We start from the raw sequence: 24040 nt of genomic DNA, 5'->3' as shown, positions 1-24040 counted from the left end.
CATAGATTTTAGTCAGGTTAGACATCATATTGAATTTAACACATGAAAATGAGGATAGACATCCTTTACTATGGCCTGCTAAGGACTTACTGCTTTTATTTAGCTTTATTTTCCTGTAGATTTTTTTCTAAAAGCATTTTGTCAGCTCAATAGAAGCTGTGTTGTTAAACAACAGTGCAATCCTTTGAATGCACCAATGTCATTCTTGTCAAAAGCTAAAGATGGCTCCCCTGACTGAAGGTCATGGGTTTGTGCTTAATTGTCTTTTTACTCTGGGCACAGTTGCTGTAATGTGAATCCAGGTTCAGTTTTTCCTGGTACCCTTACTGAGATGGTCTTGGTTCAAACTCATTGAAGTGTATTAGACCTATGTTAATTTCACATAATGGTATTATTCGTTTGTACAGTATGTACATTACATGGATACTTGCAATCTGATTAATTTGAGGAGATGATTCCAAATCATTATTTTGGAGAGGAAAAGCAAAGGACGTCTTGACGTAGCCATGCATGATGACCCATACTCGTAATTTGTACTTATTTAACCCATTACAGCACTCACACACAACTGCTCATTTTGCACTTATTATGAACGGTTAAGGCCTAGGACTACTACATTTGCCACCACCTGCTCCATCTCGCACATCAAGACTTGAAACCTTAAGACTTGGCCCAATCCCAATTCGATTTATGTACCCCTAACTCCTTAAAACAGAGTGTGAAAGGGAAGGGGTTCAAAATTTACCCTTAAGAAATGGGACGCGGTGCAGTGGTAGCATTAATGAGGTCGATGTATCGGTCCGTTGTGGTGAAGAAGGAGCTGAGCCGAAAGGCAAAGCTCTCGATTTACTGGTCAATCTACATTCCTACTCTCACCTATGGTCATGAGCTATGGGTCATGACCGAAAGGATAAGATCTCTGATACAAGCGGCTGAAATGAGTTTCCTTAGTAGGGTGGCAGGGCACACCCATATAGACAGGGTGTGGAGCTCTGTCACCCGGGAGAAGCTCGGAGTAGAGCCGCTGCTCCCCCACATCGAGAGAAGTCAGCTGGGGTTTTTCGGGCATCTGTTTCGGATGCCTCCAGGAATGCCCCGGGGAAGACCCAGGACACGCTGGAGGGACTATGTCTCTCGGCTGGCCTGGGAATGCCTCGGGATCCCCCCGGAGGAGCTGGAAGAAGTGTCTGGGGAAAGAGAAATCTGGGGTTCCCTCCTAAGACTGCTGCCCCCACTGAAATGGACGAAAACGATGATGATGATGATGAAATGGGACACCACTACACGTCATCATATGTCATTGCAATTTCTTACTTCATATGAGATTGCGATCACGGCTGCTGTAGTTATTCCAGTTGCTTTATTTTTTTTGTATTTATCTTCAGGAAATCACTGAAGGCAACAATATCATGTTAACAATATAATAACAATATAATGTGGCAATAAGATTGTATCTGTACTGTGCGTTTACACCGCAAACAACTTTAACATGATACCAGATACTGTAAAAAGGTCATTTCCAGCCACTAGACTTTCTGACAGGGTATTCGAGTGTCATCGAATGTCAGATGTGAAAGTATGTTGTGGGACTACTAGACAGGAGTTATTATTATGGATTATAGATAGCAAAATGTAGCGTGTTTTTGGCATTTTTAAAAAAAGCATGATGGTAAAACACAAACGCCGTTATGAATGTATTAAAACATATGCTTGTTTGTTGTGAAATTCATAATAATAACAAAAAATATTAATTTGTTCATCTCCTGACTTTGGTGTGCAGCCATGCTGCCATTGTAGATAGTGTATTCTGGAAAAATTATCTAGCTATCAAGCCCTTACCTTTAGCCCTAGGCCTTCAAGCTAAAGAGAATTGAGACACCCTTACACCATCACGTGAACAATCAAACCAAGGGGTTGGAGTAAGGGATAGAACTGGGATTGGGCCTTGGTCTCTCTTGGTAGAATGGGGGTAGGATGACTTTCTGAGTCTCCTCTAGACTATACTCTTGTACATATATTCTCAGTCTCCTTTCTCCCCCTATTCATGATGCTCCTAGTGGCCAAGCATGATCTGCCACTGTCCACATAACACAATTTAAACTCAGGCTCATTGGAGATAAGGGGTACTTTTTGGAACCATGAAATATGTGCATGGGTCTATGTCTGTTTGCAGTTTTTGTTTTCCCAAATACACTAGAGGTCACTGTGAACATTTCTGCAAATCTCAAATACGTTATTGGGCCAAGTTTTCTCATACGTGCCATTTCTTGAAAATCCACAAGAGGCCACTGTGTACATTTCTGCAAATCTCAAATACAGTACTGCGCTACATTTGCTCATCATACATGCCATTCTTGCACAAATCTGTGAAAAAATTGCAGACAGCTAACCCCTCGCCTACCCTAACCAAGCGATAGTGTTTCAAGTCCAAGCTAGTAAAGAAAAGCACATTGCGGCCATGTGCTTTTACCACAATTTCTCATTGCTTCATTTTTTAATTTTTTTATGGTTTTGTTTTACCTAGTTTCTAGAACCGTCCTTCACTCAAACCCCAGTCCATCCCAAATCCAACACCGTACTAGGCGAGCTACCAAGCAAACTGATCTATCTAGTAAAAAAAGCCATCCATACAAAGGTAAGTGGTGAGTGGTAACAAGAAAAGAAACAATAGTTGACGGTGACATCATTCTAGTCTGGAGTGTTCCTGCAGGTCACATATTTTTGGTTTTCCCTAATCCCCAATGAGCCTGTGTTGCACAATTTACATCATCAGGAGTGTTCACCAACATTCATCCACACTCATTCTGATTCTGACATTCTATTGAAGCCGGACAAGGACATCAGTGGATATTTCTAAAGATAAAAACTGTTTCATCAGACCACTCCACAAACCATTGCAAAATGTAGATGGCTACAGTATAGTTCCAACCCTAATCAACCACACCTGAACAAGATAGTCAAGGTTTTTTATTATGTATACTTGAAACTTCCAGGCTTGTGTTGCGGCAAGTTGGAGCTAAACTCTGCTAGACTATGGTTGGTGACCCCTGCACTGTTCACACATTCTAACTTGTTTCCTAGGTAAACCATTGCCACCGTTGTACACTGTTGTGTATTTTGTCAAACTAAAGATTTTTTTAATTGAATTAAATACAAATGCATGCTACTTTGCATCCTGAACGAGCATTTAGTTGCTTTTACTTTTATGTGCCACAGCTTTTTCCCTACCATACTAAGACCAACTTCTACACACAGTATTGGGTTTGGTACCACAGTGAGGCCCTTCATTCACATGACAGCTTTCACATTGCCAATTGGTAAATGGTTAGTTAAGCCCCCTCAAAAATTAGTTCCATAATTTAATCAACATCAGTGCATCTTAGATGTATATATGACTTTCTTCCTTCAGTTGAATTTAATTGAGCTATTTTAAGATTTATCTTGAGCTTTTTCAGCTCTACAATGGCAATGGTCAGCTAATGTTTATTATCAGTACAGAAAAAATTAAAATAGAGTATATCCATCTGTAATAAAAAGTGCCTCAAGCCATCCATCATCTTTTTCTCTAAGGCTCATTCTAAAAACGTACTGCTATATACATTTCTATGTCCCAGGAGCTACGTTTTTTTTTTTTGCAGTTTGTGGTTTGCAGTCCCTGTGTATGCTTTTTGCGATCTCAAATTTTGAGAGAGTCCTCGCTGTAGCCCGCGGCTTGATGACGTAGTTCAGGGGTTCCCAAACTTTTCAGCCTGCAACCCCCAAAATTACACTGCCAGTGACTCGCGACCCCTAATATCCTCAGAGGTGGTTATAAATACGGAAACTTTGCATGCAATAGCGCTCACACACTAATAAATCCAAGTCTATTCTTGGTTAAACTTTTTTTTATGCATGTCATTGCTGTAAATGGGCCAGAAAGTTTAACCTGGAGTTATAAAATTAATCTGCTGCATCTGACGCTATTGCTGTGTCTTTAATATAATGTAATTAACCCAGGGGTCGCAATCCAATAGAACTACTACTTATAAGCTACTATTTTTTCTTTTCAGTAGGTTATGGATAAAATATGGTAATTCGTATGGTTTAATAAAAATAAATAGATTTTTGGTGGTCACCAGGCGACCCCCCTTCATTGTCCAGCAACCCCTCGGGGGGTCCCGACCCCCACTTTGAGAACCACTGACGTAGTTGACCAGGTCCACTACTTAGTTGACGATCGCCTACACCTCCCCCTACCCTAAACCCAACCGTCACAGGAGCATGGGCATTACTTTAGTGAGCGGTCGATGTCCAGTAGGTAGTTGACGATCGCCTACACCTCCCCCTACCCTTAACCCAACCGTCACAGTAGCATGGGCATTACTTAAGTGGGTGGTACAAGGTTCACTAGGTAGTTGACGATCGCCTACACCTCCCGTACCCTAAACCCAACAGTCACAGTAGCATGGACGCTATCTTAGTGGGCGGTACAAGGTCTGGTGAAAAGAAACGACATCATATCGGCCCATAGCATTCGTTTTAAATGCAACCCTTTAAACTTCTTTCTACATAATTGGCAATTGTCACGTACAGGTGTTGGCACTAGTGCTCCAATAAATGCACCTAAAAAAGGAGACAATGATGACAGAAGGCATTTGCCAGAGGTTAAACATAAACAGTTTATAAAGCTTTAAAAATTGGTACTCATTGCATTGATTCACTAAAGAGAGTCCCCATAGCCAAACGAAGCACTTTTTATTACAGATGGATGTGCTTTATTGGACTTTTTTTGGACCGCTGATAAAAAACGAAATCAGTTGACCATTGCCAATAGACCTGGAAAAGCCCAAGAAAAATTCTACAATAACTCTGATTGAATTCAATTGAAAGAAGAAAGTCATATACACCTTGCATGCCTTGAGAGTGAGTCAAGCCCCCTAAAACCTTAAGTATACTTTGGTCATGCACATTCTGCAAAGGTCTATGCACTGTCCACAGATGTACATGCACACTGTTAGCGTGCAGCCCAATTTTTCGTGTCCCTGCAGACAGTGTATGCGCCAGAGTGCACACGAAAGGTGAATATTGAGGCAGAGAGTGCTTGTGTTGAACTTGTTCATCTGCACTCATCCATGGCTGAGTATACTTTGAAGGCTGTGCACGAGATGGAATGGAACGTGGAAAACAAAGTATTCCCCAGCCTGTTGGATTCAAGCCTTTTTGAGTGCAATTTTTATTTTACAATTAAAAGAGAAGACAAAATTAGATATTTTGTAAAATGAACAGAAAATCAGCTTCAATTATTTAAATTGCATGAATGCAAACAGTTAGTCATCATCTTTGCTTTCTCATGTATAAGTGAGCAGTCTTCTTAAGAATTTCATGGCCGTGCAAAATCTTTAAATCACCAGAAAGATGATAGGAAAATGAACACAAACCAGCTTTCTGAATAGAGGGAGCAGCTCATTTCGGTTGTGTTTAGGCCTTGACCTCAGTGATGGATATAGTAGCCTTTTACTGTCTATACTTGTAACTTTGTGGCGTTCCTCACACGGAGGGTGTTACATTTCTGTGCCTGGAGCCTGTTTAGAGCATGTCTGGGCAGCTTCGGAAAACACTCCAGAGTGACCTCACAAGTACAAGCCCCTGCTCCGCCGTCACTGCAGCCTGAGAGGCGGGGGAACAGTAGCCCCGCAGTGAACTCACACACACGTACAGCACCACAGGAGAGCAGGGCCTGGCTTTTAGTAGAGTGGATTTCTGGATTATTCCATTTGACCAACAGGGTTTTCACTCCGGAGATGGAATCTAAAGGGAAACAGTCACCTTTTTACATTCCTTATTAAAGAGTAAAAGGAATTTAATGTTGCATTTGGGGAGAACTTCCCTTCCCTTAAGCTAAATGCAGTCTAATTCAGCATATCTGCTTTTCACCGGTAATTGTTTTATACTTAAGCAATTTTTTTGCACATTCTGCCAAATTCTCGATAAAGTTTAAACACTTTTCCATGCAGTGTTTCAGCACAAAAACTTTCTTTCGTACAAAACTAAGCATTATTGTGATATCATTGCTAGATAAAAAGTTGTTTGATTTGCTCATGTTGTTTGTTTAATTGATCGCAGCAGCATTAATTCCTCACAAGATTGTCAAATAATGAAGAAGACCAATATTACAGCTTAACTCATCAATCAAAACCATTTGGCTGTAAGTATGTTTGTTTTTTCTAAGTGCATTATAGTCCTCAGATTGAACAGTAAAGTCTTTGTTATACAATAATACACTCAGTGACACTTTAAAAGCATATGACTTCACAACCCAACTGCTGGATGCAGACTGCGTATTCAGTTCCATTCATATTTAATGTCTGAACCACCCACATACACACGGACAAACACACATGCCTAATTCTTATATAATAGGAGTTTGTGGAAGAACGAAATTATGTAAGTCCAGGAGCTAGAATGGATTTTATGGTAATTAAGGCACACTGACCTTTCTTAACAAGCATATAATCAATTATGTGGATGTTCATGGTATGATGAATTGATGAATTCTGCTTTCCAATATGAATGTGGTAGACCACAATGAAGAGCATAGGCAGGTGTTGCTTTTGTCCAAATTGTTTGTAGGTGAAGTTCCTGAAGTTTTATATAATATTTTTTAGTTACACTTTACTTTAAAGGGGTGTTCATATGATGCAGTCTTTATATTCATGACATGTAATGATAATGAATGAGATTGAATGCTTATGACAACATTAAGTTATTCCATTGTCTTGAAGTTTTTTTTTTACTTGTTCAAACTCCCTTTTTAAAATGAGCTGAAACAACACAATTCTTGAGATTTCATTGGGACAACTTAATTTTTCATGTTCAATCAACATAAATTTGTTAAAAGTGTTAATTTAACTTAATCGATTTGTGTTGTCTGTCATAAACATTATTGTCATGAGGCTATTATAATTGTCATGGATTTTACATCAGCGTCATTAAACTTTTTTTTTTTTTTACATCAAATTCAGTTTGTTATCTAAATGTCAATAATTAGTAATGGCAGTGTTATAAAATTATTTGACTGTATTGACACTTTTAATGAGACATTTGAATTACGAATTCAGTTTGTTTCACTGAACAAAAAAAAATATATTCATGAAACAATTGTAATGCTCTTATTACTATCGTCTTTATAACCGATTTACAATATTTTTTTTTTACTTGGTAATGTCAAGTTGTGATGACAAAGACAGCTTGTGATGTATATGTCAGATTGTCATAACAACTGTCATAACTTAGCTAATAACACTTAATGACAGTTTTCATAAACATGCTTCAAATTCAAGACATCTGACATGTCATGAGAAAAAAAGCCATGTTTAATTTTTTAAACACCATTTTAAGGTCAAAATTATTAACCCCTTTAACAAACATTTTTTTTCGACTGTCTACAGAACAAACCATTATTATACAATAACTTGTCTAATTACCCTAACCTGCCTAGTTAACCTAATTAACCTAGTTAACCCTTTAAATGTCACTTTAAGCTGTTTAGAAGTGTCTTGAAAAAATTAAACATTAGTTACTGTCATCATGGCAAAGATAAAATAAATCAGTTATTAGAAATGAGTTAATAAAACTATTATGTTTAGAAATTTAGAAAAAAAAAATCTTCTCTCCATTAAGCAGAAATTGAGGGAAAAAAATAAAAAGGGGGGCTATTAATTAAGGGGGGCTAATAATTCTGACTTCAACTGTACATATTTGTCTATTTTGCCAATATTTTAGAGAATTAAAAAGCAATGAGTCATGGCTCCTAAACGGTGGTGGTCTTTTTCTGAGTCTTCAATTTGATGTAATGCAGCATCAACTACTTTGCTAACCTCAGTGCAACCTCAGCAAAGGTATGTATTGAGGGCATATAGATGCTGCTTAGGGGCACTCATAGGAGAAAATGGCACCTGTAGTAAGTCTGCAAGGCTGCTCGTGCTTATGAAGTCTACCATTTGTGCACACTGAGGGCACATAGACTTATTTTCCACCAATGCTGGTTTGGAGCCAGAGCCTAGCTCCAAATCTGTACTTTGTCTTTCAACACCCAAAGCACCAGCTCTGAACTGGGAAAAGTGATTCTTAAGTAGCACCAAAACCTTGCTCGGCTATTGTTAAGAACCACTTGTGTCAGGGGCAGAGGTTGATTATTCTGACCAATGAGATGGAGAGAATCAGTTTTAACACCATATTTGAAATAGCAGTGAAACAATTCTGAATGCATTATCACTTGCATTCTTTAATCAAGTTTGGATCTCTAATCAAATTAGGGCTTACTCTCCCTTGTATATTCTATTTTTTTTTCTGTTCTTTTCCTGGTGTTAATCATCATTAATATCAATGGATAGCCGCGTTTCTATATGCCGTTTTCTGATTTGAGTTGATGGGAGAATTGAGATATAGGGCCCTATCATACACACGGCGCTGCGGCGCAAGGTGCGAGACATTTGTTGTTTGCTAGTTTCAGCTTGGTGCAAGAGTCGTTTTGATGTTTGCGCCATGCTGTTTAAATAGCAAATGCACTTGCACTCATATGTGCGCCCATAGGCGTTCTCATCGAAAGGAGGCGTGTTGAGGCGCATTGCTGGCACTTTGATATTTTGAGAAACTATAATCGATTGTTCTATAGACCAGAACAAAGCCAGTCTATTGTTCAGCACAGATATCTTTACATATGAAAAAATAATTAAAATATTAAGGGTATATATAGGATATAATAAGGATATATATATATATATATATATATATATATATATATATATATATATATATATATATATATATATATATAGGATTAAAATATTACAAAACTAATAAAATATTTCTTTTTTTTCTAGCCTACATAAATATAAAAAACATACTTTCATTACTTCTTCATCTCGGGTGGCTTTTTCAGTTTATTCATAACAATTTGCTTTTGTATAATGTCATTATTCCGTCTGCGCTTAAAGTTGAGCAAGTCCCAACTTCTGCAGTGAGCAACGCCTCTGTAGCGGTGTCGACGGATCCACAATGCAGGTTGGCAATGTCTGACGTCTCCCATTCAAAGTCAATGGGAAGCGTTGAAGCTGCGCTCCGTATGAATGGGGCGTAACTGACATGTGTACAAAATGGCTGTTGTAAGACTACTAGAACGAATTGCTCATGAAATTTGTACACTCTTCTGAAAGCTAAAATGACAATTGGAGCACTCTAAATTTTGTGGAGTTAACAGACACGTGAACACAACAGCTGCTCTAAATCTGCAGGACCACAAGTGCATATCAAGAGTGCTTTTTGGGATTGTATTATATGTATTAGGATATACAGTTACTAGGATATATAACGAAGTGGGGTTCTTTGAACCTACTTCGTTATTATTGTTCATTTATTTGTTTACTGGAAATTAGTACTGAATTTAGAAATAGTCTTGAAACAAATCTTTGCGCTTAACAAACAAAATTAATTATTTATAGGCTAATAAATGTCTGTGCGTACAAGAAGTTTCCCTATCCATGGGAGTAAAAGTGGAAGTAAATAATGAAGAGGCTCATCATTCATTCTCACGCTGTAGATGCTCTGTTTAACTGTTTTCTTGCTAGTGAAACGCTCAGTTTTTCCACTTACAAAGTCTGTCATGTAAATAGCAAATGCGCCATGGCTCGACGCAACTGACAAATTGCAAAGGGAATTGGAGATGTGACTCTGATTGGTTTATTCTCAAAACACACCTATAACTCATTAAGAAAATGAGCTCAACCCTTTTAAACCATGTGCCACGGTTCGGAAAACAGCCATGTCAAAGCTTCTCTTATTGCAAGCTCACCAGTAGTATGCAACAAAGGCACATAGTGCCCAAAAAGGGGGTGCCACTAAAAGCTAAAACAGTGATTGGGACACATTACAATCTCATTGACTGTGAACACAATGGCTGTTGTAAAGCCTGGTTTATACTTCTGCATTGAGTGATCAGCGTGACCCATGGTGCATGCAATGCGCATAGCCGTGTATTTAGCCGAGAGTGTTTGAACTCTCAGTAGTGATTATTAAACCACACTGAACTGAGCTAAACTAAACTTAAACTCTGAAAACTAAACTGACACTATTTTAATTAACTATGATCTTCTATGTGAAGCTGCTTTGACACAATCTACATTGTAAAAGCGCTATACAAATAAAGGTGAATTGATTTGAATCGAATACTTCTGCGCGCTGTTTGTATTTGCAGAGCAATAACAGTTTCAAAACACTAGCTGGCAGTAGGTGTTTATGTTCCTCTGTGTCGAAGTTCTCGGTTACCTAGCCGCTGGGAAGAAGGAGGCGGAAACCGGCAAAGTTTAAAAAATTTTTTTATAAGAAATTAAAACAAATGGACGACAGCTGCTCAAGGAGTCTGCTGTCAAACTGAAAGCAAAAGTAAAACAATATGTCCAGGCCCAGTCCTTTCTCGTCCTCCTTTGCCATCGTAATAACTTTGCAATGATTCCATTATTCATAATAGTCGAAAAGGTGATGGTAATAGTTAAGCATGGAAGTTTGTATATATTTTAGGTTGCTGAAAGAATCATTTGCTCCTTTGTTAGTTCGGGCTTCTCTTTAGTTTTTTTTTTTTGCTTGTCATTCGCGTTTGTCCATTTCTGAAAGAATCGGATATCAGAAGCACTTCAATAATCACACGCACGTTATTATCATCAGCTCAGGAAGTTTGTTATTTCAAATATAGACACGGGGGGCGAGTGATCGTGAGAAAGCAAAACCACTCACACTTTTAGACAGCCTTGTAAACAACTACGGGACACAGGATAGATTCTGCACTTCTTCTTGACTTAGTGGCTGTTCATCAAGACAATGACAAGGTTTGTTTTATCTCAGGTCGACCATGGCTCGTTATTATATGTATATACAATTACGGTGTAATGTCTCGGCTGTGTATTTAAAAATGTCACTTCCTTTGTTTTTGATCTCCTGGTTTTTGTTTGAACTAGTGGTGTATTTCAGTACATAGTGTACTCGCACTATGTACACTTGTCTTGAACTGGGCCGAAGCACGCTTGTTCCCCCTCACGTCTCTCCTGACGGCCCGCACTCAGGGCGTACTCACACTATGCTATCCGAACCGTGCCCAGGCCCGTTTCCCGGATCGTTTGAGAAGTGTGAGTGCGCTGAATCGGGCTCAGGCACGGTTCACTTGGCCGGCCCTGGCCTGGTTGGAGGATGTGGGCCTGAGCGCGGTTCACTTTGGCGCGTTTTGCACTCACACTACAAGCGTACCGTGCCAAAGCCCGAAACTGAAAGCAAGACTTGACTTTTAGGGGATTGTTTATTATGGATTTATTAATCAATCTTACTGTTCAATGAGCGCGAACTGCCATAGTTGATCAAATACACAAACCCCTCACTGCACGACAGCTGCATACCTTCAGCAAACCTCCTCATTCCTACAGCACGAGGGCTTTTTGATTGTTTATGAGCGTCAAAAGTAGCGGATCTGTTCGGCGAAATATCTGACTGCGTGTCACCGCATCCCTAAGGATTGTTTGGCGAAATATTTGACTGCATGTCACTGCATATTAAACGACTTAAACTTTATAACTAGAGTAATCTCCACTTTGCTGAGCGAGAGCGCTTACTGAAGAGCGTAGCATCGATGAGGTAAGTGTGCCCAGGCCTGATTATAATGTGAGTGCGGGCGTCGGGGGAGATGGGAGGGGGCACAAGCGTGCTTTGGCCTGGTTCGAAGCAACTGTACATTGTGTGAGTACGGCCTCACATTACATTCGGGCCTGGGCATGCTTACATCATCATCTGATGCGCTGTTCAGTAAGCGCTCTCGCTCAGCACAGTGGAGATTTCTTTAGTTATATTGTTTTGCAGTGAAACGCAGTCAAAGATTTCGCTGAACAGATCAGCGACTTTTGACTCACATAATAAAATCACAAAGTCCTCGTGCTGCAGGAGTTATGAGGTTTGCTAAAGGTGAAGCTGTTTTAAAGTGAGGGGTTTGCGTCTTTAATAATCTACGACAGTTTGTGTGCTATAAACAGTAAGAATGATTAATAAATGCATATGAAACAGTCCCTTTAAAGTCACGTTTCAAGTCAAGTGAACCGTGCTCTGGCACACCTCTTCAACCAGGCCAGGGCCGGCCAATTGAACCATGCCTGAGCCCAATTCAGAGCACTCACATTTCTCAAATGATCCGGGAAATGGGCTTCGGGACGGTTCAGATAGCATAGTGTGAGTACGCCATAAGACTGCAAGACTGTGAGTGCATGTTAAATGTGTTGATTGAAACAGGGTCGAAATCTACATTCATGTAGAGTATTGTAGTCTTTTCTACTCAAACACCTGTCTGCAATTTTCCAGGAAGATTGTCAGGTCTGTTTGTTTGGAGCTGAAACTAAACTTTGCTAGAAGGTTGAACACTTGGTTTAGAAATGATCACTTCATCTGGCCAGATCCTGAGCAAAACATTTAACATCCTTTTACTGGGGCTGCAGGCTCAGAAGTACATGCTGTTGTATAAATGCATGATAAGACAATTACATTCCTTTAGGCCCTTCGTAAACTTTCCTCTTGAACAAAATAATGTGAACAGCCTCTAAGCAGGCTGTCGTAATTGTATTTTTATTTGCTCAATTGCATAATTGCATAATTCCGCAAACCTGTTGTAACAGTGTGCAATTGGTACCAAACAGTTGTATTGGCATTAGTGTCAGTGACTCATTTCTACCGTTTTCATCACAGCTCTATATCCATCCTGTTTTACCCAAGCTCAGTTATGTCAGCATACAAACATCCCATTTGGAAGGTGCTTGATGCACTTTTTCAGACAAATTCTGTGTCTCAAGTCATTGTTAACCAGATGGTCCATAAACATAATTACTATTTGGCTTTGTTTTTCATTTGTAACTGAATAGCTGAAGGTTGACGTGTGTAATTACTAAATGACTGTATGGGATTGCAATTGTATAAATACTGTTTACAACAGGAGGATTAAAAAATAAAACGTTAATGCTTTAATAGGCATTGTAAATGACTGGTTGACTTTGTGTCCATTAAAACAAACATTTTCTTAGAGTGGTGTCAAGAACAAAACTTGCCAAAGAAAGAGTTTTCCCCCCTTTGAGTGCAAGTTAAGGAGATAAATATAACACACACCGTAACATTAGAATCATTGAGTGATAAAAACACTGACAGCCAATTTAAATTCATTTGACTTTAAAGAGCTTGAGCATTTAAAGTGGCAGACAACAGCTGTAGAGTGCACTTTTAATAACCAAACTGTTATCATTCATTGATTGGAATGCTTTAAAATTAATGCTCTTGATGTGATCAGAGCTCTGTTCAGTCGTACACAATTTGTATTGTCAGTTACAACAGTCACTGTGCCAGATCATGCAAGACAAAATCTTGATGTGTTGTTGGTAAAAAAATAAAAAAATAAATAAATAAAAATGCCAGACTACACATTGCTTTACAAACAACCATCACATGATGTCCACATTTTTTCTGTCATCAAGAAGCCACATAATTACAAATTGTAATTATTTATTGTGTTTCCTCACAGACAGAAGTTCCCCCTATGTATGTATGTGTGTGTGTGTGTGTGTGTGTGTGTGTGTGTGTGTGTTTTCTGAACAAAAATATTTGATAAGTAAATTAGATCTGTACCAGGAAGAGGTGCTTTTGGAGCTGTAGAAGTGGTTTCCCAACAACCTCTGTAAACAAACCAGCCCTGGATGCGCTCACAAATGATAACGTTTAAGTTACATCCATATAAAATGCTAATTTTGAATGAGAACATGATTGGCTACGTTTACACTGCGAGGCATAGGGCGTACTCACACTATGCTACCCGAACCGTGCCCAGGCCTGTTTCCCGGATCGTTTGAGAAGTGTGAGTGCTCAGAATTGAGCCCGGTTCACTTGGGCTTTGGCGCAGTAAGCTTGTGTGTGAGTGCAAAACACGCTTAAGCCCGAAACTGAAAGCCAGATGTGACTTTGAAGGGACTGTTTAATATGGATTATTTAGTCATTTTTACTGTTCAGTGAATGCAAACTGTCGTAGTGTATTAAAGACGCAAACCCCTCACTGCACGACAGCTACACCTTCAGGAAACCTCCTTATTCCTGCAGGACTTTATGACTGTTTATGAGCGTCAAAAGTGGCTGATCTGTTCGGCAAAATATTTGAAAGCGTGTCTCTGCATATCTAACATCTTAAACGATATATCTAAAAAAATCTCCGCTGAGCGAGAGCGCTTACTGAACACTGCAGCGTCGATGACGTAAATGCGTGCCGAGGCCCGAATGTAAGGTGAGTGCAGGCTGTCGGGAGAGACGGCAGGGGGGGCATGCATGCTTTGGCCCGGTTCAAGACAATTGTACATAGTGTGAGTTTGGCCTGATTTTTTCTCCGATTTTTTTCCCAGAATCAAATTTCCAGTGTGAACAGATCATGATCCTAAATTGGGGTGTGTTTCCCAAACAACAACAGAACTCGTGGCTAAACTATAATAGTATGATGCATCGTTTGGGAAAGGAAAAATGTAGTGATGAGTGTTTCCTAAAACAAGAAGTTTCCCTGTCCCAGATCCATTGTTTGAACCACGTTAGTTGTAACATTAAACGTCCATAATGACGCTGTAAACAGGGTGGAGTAACAATTTCTTTTGGGAATTTTATACATTATTTTATACATTTTTACAATAAGTAAATGACAGCAGAATTTAGTTTTTTTTGGTGAAATATCCTTTTTAACTCAGTTCCTCTTCACTATCCTTAAGCTTAATCTCTGATTTATCAGGGGTGGCCACAGCAGATTGTGCCGCCAATTACTCTGGCATATGTTTTACATAGCGGATGCCCTTCCAGATGCAACCCTACAATGGGGAAAACTCAGTTCCTGTTTGTAACCAAGATCTTAAGGAGAGCAATATATGCTGATAGTGTCCTCACTGACACGCTCATGTTCTTTGTAGAGCAGCAGCGGATGAAGCTCAGAGCTCATTGATGCAGAGCCTGTCGTGGAGCTCAGTAGGGCAGTTGCGCGCTGTGAGGTCTGAACCCCTGCTAAGTGTGAAGTGAGTGGGAGGTTCACCGTGAGCTTGTGCCTTGGTTCTCCAGCAGGGGCACAAGCTGTTGCCACAGCTAAAGCTAGTTTTTTTAGCAGGAAGCCTGAAATTAGCAGGATACTCCTACTCATTGAGGATTGTTGCAATTTACAAGGGGATTATTTGGGTTTGTGAATAAGCACAGTGTGTTTTTTTAAAGATGAAGTGTTTTTTTAATTTGATTAATTCAATGGTTGACTGAAAAGTGTAAACAAGTGACTCCTTGGAATGTTATTTTGTTGTTTGCATCTTATTTTTTGGGTCTGTCGTTGATTTACAGAGAAACATGACTCAACTTGACCAATGGCATATGGGAAACCTGGCTGGAAATAATAATTTTTGCAATTCTACTCAATAATGCAATCAGTTCTGAAATTGCATGCTGCACTTTTTAGTCAGCAATCATAGTGAGGGGAAGCCTCTTCAAAGGTTATTTTACAAATTAATTCCACTGCTGAGATATGAGATGGTTTTTTTTATTTTTATGATTTCATTAGTCCAGCACATTAGGGGATACAGGAACATCTGGAAATCTAAATGGAAATGAAAACCCCCTCTTTCTTTTTGTAAACATGCCTCAATTTTCTCATTAGTCAGACGCCGCTGCTTGTTTAGCTTCTTGACTCAAGTCACCCACACATGGTTGTTTGTGTTACTGTTTGTTAGCAGTAGGTTCTGAGCAATTGTCAACTAGTTTCACTACATTTTATTATCCTAAGATACCACTTGCATATCAGTAGCACTAAACCTGTTAACTTCTATATCAGACACTGTTGTTTAATGCTGCATCCATCTGCATGAGGCAAAGTGCAGTAGTTTGACGTGTTTTTTCTTTTTTTATCTCTTGACATAATTAATAAACAGTTCACATGCTGATAGGTGCTTTTCTGGGTCCCTGACCTTGAGCATATTGACCGAGATGTGGCACAACATCCACCTAGTGGAATTCTTTACATCAGCACATTTTACCTTCATATGTGACCCTGGAAAAAAAAATGATTCTTGAGTGTCAATTTGTTTTAGAATTAAGATTTATGCAAAGTAAAAAAATCAGCTTTAAATAGATGTATATTTGGTTTGAATAGGACAATTTTTTTCTAAGGTACATATTTAATATTCTATATCTAGAATCTGAGGGTTCAAAAATATCAAATAATAAAGGGCCATGAATCCCCCTTTGTTTCAGCAGGGTGTTTTCACACCTCTACTTTGGAAAAAGTCAGGAAAGTGGGCGTGTTCAGCTCTGTTTAGGGAGGAGTGTTGGAGGAGGAAAAAAAGACATGGTCTGTAAAAATTTGCATAAAAAAGGGAGCATCAATTTGGATTTGATTTTCACACAGACAAACCAAACATAGACGCAGAGGAGAAAGACAGTGACTGTGTTTACATGGACATCAGTAATTAAATTATTTGCCAACTTATTAAATTGTGGACTTTAACTGCAGTTTGGCTCTTTCATTCAGCAATTTATTTCATGCCCCTCGTGACAAACGATATATTTAATTCGAGGAATTGCTGGAAGCGCGTATCTTTCATGCAATGTTTGATACCGCACGGCGAATGAGAGAAAAAACCCTCCTCATTTCTCTGTAACTTTCATGCACTCGATAGGTAGCGTCAGAAAGCCGCGTGTGTTATTCCTATCACAAAATGTGCCGAAAATCCTCCAAGACGGTAAGTTTTATTGTGGTGCTTACATGTTTGTACTCGGAGAGCAGCATATACAGCGGATTTTTTAGTCCATAATATTGTAGTGATGTTAACGTACGGTAAACTTTATTAACTTAAAAATCATTTGACTAAAGTCCGTCTTTTAAACACTGAAAGAGTACTGCTGACAATACGAACTAACTTTGCCTCTGAATAAACAAACAAAGACCACTAGTCGCTTACTTATCAAATCTGTAGAGACAGGACAATTTACACAAACTGGATCTGCGTATTTATTAAAAGGAGACGAGCGGCAAATCCGGATTTCACCATTTCCAGAAAAGAAAAGCTCTCGGGTAAAAAATGTTCCTTAGACACATATTTCTGTTGAACGTCGCGTGCATTGTAATCCTAAGTCCAGCTGCACTCTCATAGAGGGAAAATGAAAACAAATCCTTCACTGCAGTAAATTATAAAAGCAACACTGCACTGTAAAAAATCCAACTTGCAAATTGCTAACTCAAATCAAAATTGTAAGTTGGGTGGACATATTTTGAGCTCAGTGTTGAGTTTACTTTTAAAAATGAGTTAACTGAAGGTGTAAAACTGGTTTGTTCAATGAAAGTAAATACTTAAGTTGAGCAGACTTTACATTTTGAGTTCTTCACTGGATCATCTACTTCCCGTCTTTGCACATGCTCAGTCTGTCTTCGGGTGCCATTTTGCACGAGGTGTCCTCTCACCAGCAGCAGCTGCCATCTCCTGATTCAGGTAAGCTTTGTTTTAGCTTTATTATCAAAATTAATCTAAATAGCGTGCAAATCTAAAGTAAAATGTAATGTTATGTTCCCAAAAAACTAAGTTACATCGTGTGAAGATCATTTCTGACAAGCTCGGGCTAACAAGCTAGCCACCTGTGAAGTTTGCTTCATTTGAAGGACTGTTTAACGTTAATTTGCTTCTTAAACTGGAGGGAAATGTAGTGAAATATTGTTGTTGCAAACAGACATATCTGAGCGGCCGGTCACCACTGTATTGTTAACCCTGTTGTGTCTGTATTAAAACAGCAATGCGATAACATTAAAACCACTTCAAAATAATATTTAGCATACCACTTTAAATATAAAGTCACTAGTAGTGTACATATAGTATTCCAGGAGCTTGTGGTTTTTATGATTATTTATTTGGCATACATTAACCATTTATGAGTTAAGTAACATGTATGTATGTATTATTTAAATCTTCTCTTTTTATGTTTGCAATATTTATTTTATATTGTGCTTTTTAAAAACATCAGTTTAATTTATGAAAACAATTTGACCTGCAATGTTACATTTTTATTTACTTTTTTATAGGTTTGGAATGCAGTGTAAGTTTTGCAAATTTGTAAACAGTAGCTGAGAAGTTACACTACAGGCTACATCGCTATCAAGGACCATCCTGGCAGCAGCCTTGTTTGTTCGCAGACTGCTTCTGCACTTTAAAGACTGTAGGTGCATTAAAATCACATTTGACATTAGCACATTAACAGTCTGCTGCAGTTACTGACTATTTGATTTTTTTAACCTCCTGTAGCCGATGTCTGAAAACAGTGGCCTGCATGTTTTTGGGAGTTTAGGCAAGTTTGCATTTGAGATTATTTATTTCAAAATGTATAACCCTTGTTCACAATTCATACTATTCATTTTTTATGGTCTGTTTGTAGGTCTATGCTGAGTTTTACAGGATTACTCAAACCAACCTCAAAGATACCTTCTCTTTTTCGGATGAATACGCTATCAAGTTTTATGGATCATGTGGTGGGCGATATGGAGAGATAATAAGGACCGCCCTGGACCAACTGGACAATCAAGTAATTATTTAGCATTCAATCATATCACTGATTAAAGGGGGGCATATTAAACTTTATGGAGTTTACCATGGAGTTTCTCTTTTTGTGTGCAATATTGGAATTCATGCAGGTAATTTATCTTTGAAGTTACAAAACAGTTTGTTCCCTAAAAGAAAAGTTTGTAGCACTGTTTTCACCTCAGTAAAGGATGCTACATTTTCATCACTTAGTCTTTAGTAGAACAACCATGACTGAGTCCGGCTGACCAGGGAGTGAAAACAGGTGCTGCAACAATAATTATAAAGCAAATTTCATTTTTAATAATTAAAACATGTTGGGAATTTCTGATAAAAATGACTAACCTGTGAATAACCATAATTAATGCCCTTCAATTGTAAAGTGGTGCCACCTGTCATCTCTCAGGGTCAGAGCATCTGGTTTAATGTGACAATAGCTAATGACCTATGGCAAGCCGTTTTAACTTTTATTCTATAGCCCCTACTAGTATCTATTTTCTTGTACTAGTACTTATATTTTAGATACTAGTATTTTTTACATTAAGTACTAGTACTTATTTATTAGATACTAGTACTTATTTATTAGATACTAGTACTTATTTATTAGATACTAGTACTTATTTATTAGTTACTAGTACTTATTAAATAGATACTAGTACTTATTTATTAGATACTAGTACTTATTTATTAGTTACTAGTACTTATTAAATAGATACTAGTTCTTATTTATTAATTACTAGTACTTATTTATTAGTTACTAGTACTTATTTGTTAGTTACTAGTACTTATTTATTAGTTACTAGTACTTATTTATTAGTTACTAGTACTTATTTTTTAGATAATGGCACTTATTTTTTAGTTACTAGTACTTATTTATTAGTTACTAGTACTTATTTATTAGATACTAGTACTTATTAAATAGATACTAGTTCTTATTTATTAGTTACTAGTACTTATTTTAATAGTGACTAGTTACTATTCTGTTGTTACTCGTAATGAATTAAACATTTTCCCATTCATTTCTATGGGATCTCTAATTGAGATATCAACTATTCAGTTTTGACTAGTATGTATTCCAGCTGTGACTAGTGCATATTTTTATCTACTAGTAGTTAATCATTAGGTACTAGTACCTGTTACTGAGATGCTACTACCTAATTAATAGATACTAGTACTTATGTATTAGCTACTAGTCCTTATTCATCAGGTACTAGTATCTATTTAATAGATACTAGTACTTATTTATTAGATACTAGTACTTATTAAATAGCTTACTAATGTTTATTCATGTAGAGTTGATGCTTAACGGATAATCAATTCACTATTTGCTAATGCTTATTAAATGATTCATTATTATAAAAGTGTTACCTGAAAAGTTTTATAAATAGAAGGTATATAAATGACTCTGTTACTGACATTACTACCTTTAGTTTCCAAATTAAGTTGCTTTGCCTTTGCTTTTTTTTACCTTGCTTTTTGGAGATGTTTGTGATTTAGCAGTAAAAATAGTTTTTCATCCTCTTTTTATGTTTCTTTTTACTGCAGGACACAGAGCCAGAAGATATTTGCACAAAAGAGATGGACATCCTTAGCACTGTTGAAGATGATGTTGCCACTCTTCAGACCAACCTAAATGTAAGGTGCCTGTCTGTGGTTCTGGGAGAGCAAATCGTGCTGGTAAAGATCTTCCGACAGCTGTTGTTCTCCTCTTTGGTTTGATTAATTTCCTCATTATGAACTACCCCAAAGAACTGAAACACATCTTTGAAACTATTCAGAAAGTGTTTATTGGCCTTGATCCTCAGTGCTCAGCAAGAGTCCAGTCTTTCAAAAACAAAATGCATTTGTTTGTACACTGAAATAGTGTTACTCTTGGTGTTGTCACCAAACTTAAATTCAGTTTTGATTTTACATTTTCAAATTTTAAAAACATCCATTTCCCACCAATTGATAGATTGGCTGTTGTGTTCAAGCGCTCAACATAAATGACTGTGATTGGCTGAGAAGTTCACCATTTCACTGCTCTTCACTGATGTTCATGGAGTGCAAACACAGATACACACACACACACACACACACACACACACACAAACTGGAGTGTTTCAAAACGTTGCATAGGCGATCCATCAGCGTAACACTTGTGTCAGCTTATACACAGACCAGTTGATCAATGTGAAATTCTTAAGTGTCCCTGTATCTGTGGTTACACTCAGTAAACAGCAGTGAGTTTGGTGAACTGATGATCTTCACGCCCAATCAGTCTTTTCTGTTGAGCATGTGAACACAATGGCAATATAACAGTGTTTAAAACATGGTCAACAACGCTCAAATGTTAGCAGGAAATGGACGTTTTTAAAATTATAGAACTGATGGGTAACAAAATTAAAATATCGTGACAAAACTAATTACTTTTGCACTTTGAAAAAATGTTGATAGTGCAAGCATTTTAAATATTACTTTTGCTTAACTCAAGCACTTAAAAGGCAATATAGGATTTGAGGATTTACCTTTTTGTTGCCTCTTTTCCTTCACTGGACTGCAGTACATTTCATTTGGACAGAAAGCTGTTTGCAGAATTGTCAATAAATATATTCTTTGATATTTTGTTTTATAGTGTGTTTTGTAATCTCTTAACTTCATACTTAGAGTCATACAGGTATTTATTTGAGAAGCGCAGATATAAGATTTCCATAAAATTATGAATTAAAAGATAAAGATTAAATCAAATTAAAAAATTAAGGCAACCAGCTGCACAGCTTTGAGTTAACTGAACTTCTGTTAAGTTGTGCCAACTCATTTATTACAGTTTACTCAACACCTGTTTAATTTTAGGCAAACTCATAATGACAAGTTAGATAAATTTAGGCTTGAAAGTTGTCATGACTTAAACCAGCCTTTTCAGTCAACTTAAAAAAATAATTTGGCACAACTTCAACCACTGAAGTTGAGTAAACTCAAAATTTCTTTGCAGCCGGTTGCTTTAGAATTTTAAGTTTACTCAACTTTTTATTTTTTACAGTGTGACAACCCGTATCTCCAAACAATTCTTGTTCTCTCGCTTTGCAGCACAACCTGGCTTCTCTCTGCCGTCTGAACACTGTAACTGTCATGGATGTTAATGAAGTTGCACCTCATACATAATAGAGCGCGCTGATTGGTTTCAAGTCATACTCATGAATGCATACAACACACTCAGAGACGTAATAAGCAACTCCCAGGTACAGACGTCCAGTCTACACGCTGGAATACACGCTAAGATCTCATGGCCTAACGCAGCTTCAAAAATTAGTTTAAGACCGGAAGTATGAGTTTGCTCGTAATAACACAAAAACAACCAATTTTCACTTTTTAGTGAAATATATGTGTCCTAATAGTGTTTTTAGCAGTGTGTGACACATATACAACTGTCAACAGCTCAAAAAATGTGTTTTGGTGTTTCATGTACATTTAAGAAAATTGCCTTTAAAGTTGTCCAAAGAAAGTGCTTAGCAATGCATGTTACTAATCAAAAATTAATTTTTTTGTATTCACAGTAGGAAATTTACACAATTTCTTAATGGAATATAATCTTGACATAATCTTCTAATGATTTTTGGCATAAAGGGAAAATCATTTTCACTCATGCAATATCCAAAAATATATCCATGCAACACTGGGGTTCAGGGTCACATACAGTTGAAGTCGGAATTATTAGCTCCCCTGTTTTTTTTCCCCCCTGTTTCTGTTTAACAGAGAGAAGATTTATTTAACACATTTATAATCATAATAGTTTTAATAACTCATCTCTAATAACTGATTTTTTTTATTTGTCATGATAACAGTAAAGAATAAAAATAATAAAAGAATATAAAAAATAATAAAAGAATAAAAGAATATTTTACTAGATATTTTTCAGGACACGTCTATACAGCTTAAAGTGAAAATTAAAGGCTTAACTAGGTTAATTAGGTTAACTAGGCAGGTTAGAGCAATTAGGCAAGTTATTGTATAACGATGGTTTGTTCTGTAGACAATCGAAAAAAAAATAGTTTAAAGGGGCCAATCATTTTGACCTTAAAATGGTTCATAAAAAATTAAACACTGCTTTTATTCTAGCCGAAATAAAACAAATAAGACTTTCTCCAGAAGAAAAAATATTATCAGACATACTGTGAAAATTTCCTTGGTCTGTTAAACATCATTTGGTAAATATTTACAAGAGAAATAAAATTCAAAGGGGGGCTAACAGTTCTGACTTTACAGAATATGCTCACATTGTTAAACTTGTCATTTACTGGTATGAAACAGCATTTCATAAACACCATTGCCAAAACAAATGCATACATTTTCAAATTGGTGCTGTTTTCATATGATCCCTAAATGCCCATTTTCTGGAAAAATGTAAACAATAACTCATTTGGTTCACAGTTAGTTCTGAAATTTCAGCAGCCATAAAACTGTGACACACCTATTTCACACAATCACACTGTCAGGCTCATGTTGTGTTTGTTTTTTGGCAATTTATCTGATTCAGTATGTTGGCGTCAGGGCTGTCAAAAAAGATCATTCTTATTAGATGTTCAGCTTAGCAAATGAATCTATGCATAAGTGTAAAAACGTAAATGATGAAAACGAGAAAATGATTTGGCGAAGAGGGAAGGCTCTTCTAATGCTTTGCAAGAATACCTTTGTATTTCAACATGCAACTAAGTAGGCATGGGACGATGACAATAACCACACAAATGTTGAACTATTTTTAAAATTGACCGTGCTGTATGCGTTAGGAACAGCTGATGGTGGCGAAAGCAAGAAACGGCAGCGGATCGCCAGTTCAGAAACGCATTTAAAATCGGTAAAGGAAGAAGCCCGCGTCACACACAATTAAACACAAATTTTGCAAACTACACAAAACTAAAAACAAAACCACACAAACTAAACAATTGAATGACACTTACATGTTATGATCCGGAGGAAGAAGAAACTTACTGACAAAGTCCCTGTCAAAGTCTGACATAGTCCCATAGTCTGCTGCTCCTTCAATAGCAAATGGCTGTTAAATCCTGCGTTGCAGCGTAGGTTATATATATTGTCTCAAAATCACATTTTACCGGAACTGGAACTACATATTTGGTGATGTACCGTATCGGCGTCAATACGATCAAACAAAAGATCTGAACCTGACTCGATTGGATTCGATTTGTTTTAAACAAGGTGCACTTTCAGATTTAACCCTCAGCTGGATGTTTTATTCACTCAGAGCTGTGTTACACACTGCATGGAAGGTCATTTTCAAAAACCAATAATAGGGGCTCTTTATCTCTGTCTTCTAACAAAAATGATTCTGTACCTCCCTGTTGTGCACTACTTGTGTGCATTTCTTGAACAGGACTCCAACAGTCATCTTCTCTGCTGAAACAATCCTTTTCTCTCCACCTTTGATGAAA

General features: G+C 37.5%; 1 protein-coding gene and 1 long non-coding RNA gene across 3 annotated transcripts in view; both read left to right on the top strand.

Moving 5' to 3' along the window:
• adamts2a (ADAM metallopeptidase with thrombospondin type 1 motif, 2a) overlaps nucleotides 1-24040 on the top strand; it is a 172449-nt gene that overhangs the window by 6532 nt on the left and 141877 nt on the right. The window lies entirely within an intron of this gene.
• LOC148679517 (uncharacterized) lies at nucleotides 17486-21216 on the top strand. The gene is made up of 5 exons (XR_015945639.1): nucleotides 17486-17540; nucleotides 18125-18258; nucleotides 18345-18387; nucleotides 18475-18621; nucleotides 20163-21216. It is a non-coding gene; the product is annotated as an uncharacterized LOC148679517 (long non-coding RNA).

The sequence above is a fragment of the Danio rerio genome, chromosome 21 (assembly GCF_052040795.2).
Source record: "Danio rerio strain M-AB ecotype USA chromosome 21, GRCz13ab, whole genome shotgun sequence".
In the NCBI taxonomy this organism is placed as follows: domain Eukaryota; kingdom Metazoa; phylum Chordata; class Actinopteri; order Cypriniformes; family Danionidae; genus Danio; species Danio rerio.
The sequence above is the reverse complement of the archived record's forward strand: the minus strand, read 5'-3'. Positions and strand labels throughout refer to the sequence as shown.